Genomic DNA, 7,245 nt, shown 5'->3' with positions numbered 1-7,245 from the left:
TGTGTGTGTGTGTGTGTGTGTGTGTGTGTGTGTGTGTGTGTGTGTGTGTGTGTGTGTATTTGTGTGTGTTTTATAGATGTGAAATCAAAAAATTGTGAGATGAAATGGAGAAGTAATGAAGATGACGGCAGATGCCAAAGTTGTCCGCTTAAGTGAAGTTAACGATAAAAATTACTTGGTTATACATGTTCATCTACCTGTGATATACAGCAGATACACAATTATAAACTACGTCAATATGCATGTACAGTATATTCGGAAAATGGTACAAATACTTGACAGTGGGTTTTTTTTTTCGTGAGACTGGGAGGATCGAAAAGATGGCGGACAAATTGTCATGTACAATACAATTACGATAGTTTACAACTTTTTCAAATTTATCAAAATAATGTGCTGACAATAGAATTACACGGAAACTATTTTGTCGCTTCATTAATGAAGACGAGAAGAGATTGCAAAATCTTTCGCCGACATTATCGAAGGGCTGGTAGTTTGCAGTTTGAGAACCACAGCATTAAATTTAGATTTCACATTTTTTTAACTATTTATAATCTAAATTTATTCTTGTTCAAGGATGACATTAATTTCCTAAAGCTATGCTCACCTTATAATGGAGTACACCTTAATTTCAGTGTCACTACATCTTAGTTGCGTCTGCATATTTTTTCAAGTACACTGTCTATTTCTAGTAAGATGCGTAAAACTCTTATTTTATATTTTTTTTATTTTTGCAATCGATTTTATCGACAGTGCTCACTTAATGCGCCATATGAGATCAATATATAATAATTCATCTTCTTCAACTAGTTACTTTCCCCCCAATGGAAATATCTCATCATTAAGCTGTCTCCGGCTATTTGACAGCAGAATCTAAAATGAATCGCAACACTGATGCTCTATCTGTTAAATTTATACACAATAGCAGAACTGGAACCTCGGAAGCAACAAATCGTACAAATGTCGAAATTTTAATAAGCTTCCATCCTTTCAACAAGAAATGGTGGCGTTGACCAGCAACGTAACAAAAGCCATTTCCTGATCACCTTCCGTGCTTTCTTGATGCCAGTCCTCATTAATCCAACCAATATAATAGTCTCCCGCTTCTCCCAACTCAATAATCATTAACAGCACGTTAAAATTTATACTCAATGATTCTGGCAGATTACTAACGTCTGCCTCCATTTCTGCCAAACATCAGCATCCATCCCAAACAAGAGATGCAACAATTTCAAAATCGATATGTCAGCATGAACTCTATGGTAAGAAGACTCGTTGAAACCAGCAAAGAGTTTACATTATTTACTCTGGCTAAAGGGAAAAAAAGAAAACAGCTGAAATGACCTCTACACTTTGACCAAATCAATATAGGTTCATTTTGAAGATTATGGAAGTGCAGCGCTTTCTTTATAGACAGATTAGAGAGGGGAAATATAACATTTCATAAGTATAAAAAGATTAGTCTGAACAACACAAAGAAAAATATCGAAACACGAGGTTGTGATGTTCATTCGGGATTACAAGTAAATCCTTAATGATTACATGAGTGAATATTTTTCTCACATGACCATAAGATATTCCTTATGCCGCTGGAATTAGTGATCAGTGGATAATTATTCCAACGGAAGCAAACTAAATCTGAGTTGATTCAGTAAGCTATTACCAACGTCCTATGCTGCTTATTACAACAGTTTTCAGTCAGATAAAATTCTACATCACAACAGTAATCGTAAGATTAGGAAATACTGAAGTATTTTTGTTTCTTTTCTTTTAAATTCTATACACATCCTTCGTTTCTGTAATGCTTATAGCAAAAACTAATGCATTCTTTTCTCTCATATTGGTTTCAAATTATGGTACAAGGCCAGCAATTTTGAGGGAGTGGGTCAGTCAATTACATAGACACCAGTACTCAACTGGTACTTATTTTATCAGATCCGGATAGAATGAAAGTTATCAGACCTGGACAGAATGAACGCTATCAGACCCCGAAAGAATGAAAAGAAAAGTCAACTTCGACGGAATTTAAACTCAGAACATGAAGACGGACGAAATGCCAACAACCATTTTGCCCGGCGTGTTAACGCTTCTGCCAACTCGTCGCGCCTTTTTACGTTTCCCTTATATTGGCATTTAAGTCTAACTTAGTAACAAAAAGGTAAAATAAAAAATATTCCTAACATCCCGATTTCAAATCTCTTATTTGCAAATCAAATGCCATTTTACTTTTATCTTTATTTTTTTAGTAACTAAGGCGACGTGCTGGAGCAATCATTAACATTCTGGTAGCAATGCTTACGGCAATTTGTCTGTATTTATGTTCTGAGTTTAAATTTTGCCGAGGTTGACCTCGCCTTTTTATCAGTTCGAGGTCAATAAAATATGTACCAGCTGAGTGCTAGGGATAATGTAATCGACTTTCCCCCCATCTCAAAAACTACTAGTCTCGTGTCAAAATTTGAAACCGTTCTTTATTTTAGTAAATAATAATATATATCCTTCTTTTCTGACTCACTGAAAATAAACTTGTCTATAGCGGTGACCGCTTCGATATACTCTTGTATCTTCATCGCCCCACAAGGAGGAGAGCTGGCACAGAATACTTAGCAATATTTCTTTCGGTACTTTATATTACGTGTTTAACCGCTGTGATGAACTTTGCCTTTCATCGTTTCGAGCTCGATGAAATAAAGTACAATAAAGTACAGTCATGTGCGGGGGTCGATGTAATCAACTAACCCACATCCACCCCTAAAATTGCTCACCTTGTGCCAAAATTTCTATCAATTCTCTCATCATTCCATATTTTCTAATCTTCGCAATTTTCTTTCTTATGAAGGTAATACATCAGGCCACTAAGGTGGTGAGCTGGCAGAATCGTTAGCACGCCAGGCAAAGCGATTAGCGGCATTTTGTCTGTCTTTATGTTCTGAGTTCAACTTCCGCTGAGATTGACTTTGCCTTTCTTCCTTTCGGGATCGATTAAAAAATGTACCAGTTGAGCATTGGGTCGATGTAATTGACTTACCGACTTTCCTCGAAATTTCTGGCCTTGTGCCAAAGTCTGAAATCAATATATCAAGCCACTTATATCTCAGGTAGGTGAGATACCTTGTTCCTTTCCTTCCACCTCTTTACTCATCTTTTTTCTTTGTGTTCTTCACAATCTCCCTTCCATCTACCTTCCTATCCCCATCACTCTCTCTCTCCCTATCTCTCTCTATCTATATATCTATCTATCTCCTTACACATACAAACACATACATAAACATACACACACATGAACACTTCATTTTCATTTAAATTATGTTGTGTTTTCCTAATAGCCACATCTGTTACCTTATCTTACTTCACTAAGGTAAGTTCCTTACCTTTTTCCCTCTCTTACATTATTTACATTTTGCTTCTGTTCCCTCTCTTTTTCACTTATTTGACTTCCTTTCCATCACTGCAATCCCTTATTACGCTTTGTTTACTCCATCTCACAGACATAAGTAATTAGACCAAACTTACGTCTATTAAGCCCGACAGCCTGCCTACCTGTCTACCTGCCTTCTATATGCCTTCCTCTCTATTTTTTCTGTCTATCTATCAGTCTGTCTGTCTGTCTCCCTTCTCAAGTGTAATACACACTGAAACGCGGTGAACACGACCTCCTAAGATCATCTCCAAAATGGAGCCAACAGTCAGATATTCTTATCCAAAATATGCTAAATAACAATCTTCAATACAGCTCCCATGAGAAATTGACTTCCCGCAACTATACAAAATGATTATCTTTTCAATGAGAATAATTTCAGGAGAGAATTTCAATTTCCCATAAAACACACAACAGTCGAATGCGAAATATAGCAGAATAGCGATATCAATAAACTACCATCTGATTGCGTTATAGAAAATCCCATTTTCTGATTAGATTATATATTCAAATTTCGCTTTTCTCTCTTTCAGTGACATGTTCTCTTTCAAACTCAATTCGAATATAAGGATATACCTACCTACCTACCTACCTACCTACCTACCTACCTACCTACCTACCTACCTACTTACCTACCTACTTACCTACCTACATACATACATGCATACATACATGTATATGTATATATGTATGTGTATATGTATATATATATATATACATATACATATATATGTATGTATGTATGTGTGTATGTGTGTTGCATGCGTGTATGTATATGTAAGCATGTTTATCATATTTACACAAGTAAATAGAGAAGTATATAATATGTATATACATATACATATGTATATAGCCATGTATATACATATATGTCTCTGTGTGTGTTTATTTGTGTGTGTGTTTGTTTATTTGTGTGTGTGCTTGTTTATTTGTGTGTGTGTGCGCCTCTATATATACGTATACATACACAGACGCATATAAAGGGACACAAATGATGATAGATTGATCGTTAGATAGATGGAGATAAATAGATCATACATGTGTAAAATATATATTTGTGTGTGAGTTTGTGTGTGTGTGTGTGTGTGTGCATGTGTCTACGTGTGTTGTGTGTATACGTGTATACACATACATATGGATGGATGGGGGTGAATCGCTGTATGGGAGATTAGAAAAATGGATTATAGGTAAATGATTGTTGTTATTTTAGATTAGCAAACATCTGAGTCTCGCTCTAGCATACCTATGATCAGTTGAGATCCTCTCGTTAATTTGTACTTGTGCACTTCCATTTTAAAAATGCTAGAGTGTAATTTAAATTAAATTTAGCTATTATTGCTAGTTTACCAAAGCACCGAATCTAAGCTCACTCGTTGGACGGTTGGAAAGAGATTTGAATAAATAGATATTTGGAGGAGTTACTGAATGTATGAATAGCTGTATTATATGGATGTTTCAATGGCCAAATGAATATTCCAAGCCTTCGATCTCTTTATGCAGAAATTGTTAGGTAGATAGGTGGGAAGATGAATGAATGCATGGCTGTATGAATGAATGCATGGATTGTGGGATGCATTGATTTATGGATAGATTGCGGACGGAAGGGTCAGTTAAATGGATAAATTTATGTTAAAGTGGTTTGTTATAGATGTATGGTTAGATGTTTAAAAAAAAGGTATGATGGCTAGATGAATAGTTGAACCTATGGATGACTTGAATATGTAAATGTGTCGATGGTACTTTATGACTGAGTCTTGCATCGATAACAAAATTGACCCTTGGAAAATAATACCGCAAAGATTAGGTCATCAATACATGAACAATGACAAATACCTTTAATGGGAATTATATGGGAGATTTATGGTTCTAAATCAAATATTGCATAGCCTAGAATTGAAGAAAGATAAATCCAATCAAATGTTATGTCCAGAAGACAAAAGGGGATTTACAAATATTAGTTATAGGTGAAGACGAAGTACTTCATAAGATCTACACTTCAATTGAAGCAAGTGCATCTCAGAAGAATGAGAGAAAGAGAGAGAGAGAAAGAGAAACCATGAAACTTAAGCATCTTTCTTCGCTAGTTTCAAATACATAATTTGTAATTAGGGGAGCCTTGGAGGAGAACAAGGCTGCAAACGGTCAGATAAAGCATATTAAGGGTTACAAAAAAATATTTCGAATCATTTTGCGTCAAGAGAGTAAAATTATGTATGTATGTATGTATGTATGTGTGTATTTATGTGTGAATGACCCTCCCCCTCCAGTTCTCTTAGAAATTTCTTCTAAAATGTAAACTCGTATAGAAAAAAAAAACATGATTTGCAGTCGGTTTCTGGTCATCTAAATCTTTGTTTTTCCACTGATGCCTTGAAAAGTGGGTTCAGTGCAGTGTAACTTCATCCACTCAGAAACAAATTCACGTACAGGAACTTCTTCGACTCTCAGAGCGGACTTATTGTGTTTAGGAAGAGGTCTTACACGATCAGAAGTATGTGTGCATCTTTGTATGTTTTTATGTATGAATGTATATATATGCTTTTATGTATGCATGTATTCTTTTATGCGTTTCACCTCCAGTATTATCACCTTTTAAATGGCTATTCTTATGAGATAGGCTTTTGATGAAGGAAGGAGTTCGACATAGCTGCCCTCTTTCGAGTTTCTTACCATGATTGCCGAGTTTCTTGCCGTAGGTTCATCTGCGACCTTGGGCAGGAGGGGGTCAAGCTGTTTCTGAATGAATGAATGTATGTGTGTGTCTGGGCGCGCGCGTGTCTGTGTGTGTATGTTCATGTGACTGAAAAATGCACACGTGCTTCAGAGTAAGTATCGTTTTTCTCCTTATTTTTTTTTTAACTCGCTTCTTACTCTAGTTTAATAAAGTTTTCATCTGAAACATCAGTATTATCTTTACTCTCTTTTACACTTTTACTTGTTTCAGTCATTTGACTGTGGCCATGCGTGAGCAAATCGACCCCAGGACCTATCCTTTGTAAGCCTAGTACTTATTCTATCGGTCTCTTTTGCCGAACCGCTATGTTACGGGGACGTAAACACACCAGCATCGGTTTTCAAGCGATGTTGTGAGGACAAACACAGACACACAAACATATACGCACATACATATGTATATATATACATATATACGACGGGCTTCTTTCAGTTTCCGTCTACCAAATTCCCTCACAAGGCTTTGGTCAGCCCGAGGCTATAGTAGAAGACACTTGCCCAAAGTGCCACGCAGTGGGACTGAACTCGGGACCATGTGGTTCGTAAACAAGCTACTTACCACACAGCCACTCCTAACACGTGCACAATATTTATTGCTATTTTTTGTGTGTTTATATTTTATCTATAACTTTTCGAATTTGTGTAACTTTTCACATTGTTCAACTCGTTATTTCATTTCCCTCTTCAGTTTGTGATATTTCACCGATATACATACATATTTATAGAAGCAGACAGGTTCGTACGTAAGTGTATTGTGTATTGGTGTATATGCCTACACATTCTTTTATTCTTCTTTTGTTTTAAATACTTACTTCAAGCATTCGACTGTGTCTATGCACGGCACTGCCTTGAAGGGTTTTGAAGGTGATAGATAGACATATAGATAGATAGACAGATAGATAGATAGACTGACAAACAGACAGGCTGGTAGATGAACAGACTGACAGAGAGACGGACAGGCGGACAGGCATACTGATGGACAGACAGACTGATAAACAGACAGACACACAGATAGATAGATAGATAGATAGATAGATAGATAGATAGATAGATAGATAGATAGATAGATAGATAGATAGATATGTATCCTTACATGT

The sequence above is a fragment of the Octopus bimaculoides genome, chromosome 1, assembly GCF_001194135.2.
Source record: "Octopus bimaculoides isolate UCB-OBI-ISO-001 chromosome 1, ASM119413v2, whole genome shotgun sequence".
Taxonomy (NCBI): Eukaryota; Metazoa; Mollusca; class Cephalopoda; order Octopoda; family Octopodidae; genus Octopus; species Octopus bimaculoides.
Note: the sequence above shows the minus strand (reverse complement) of the source record.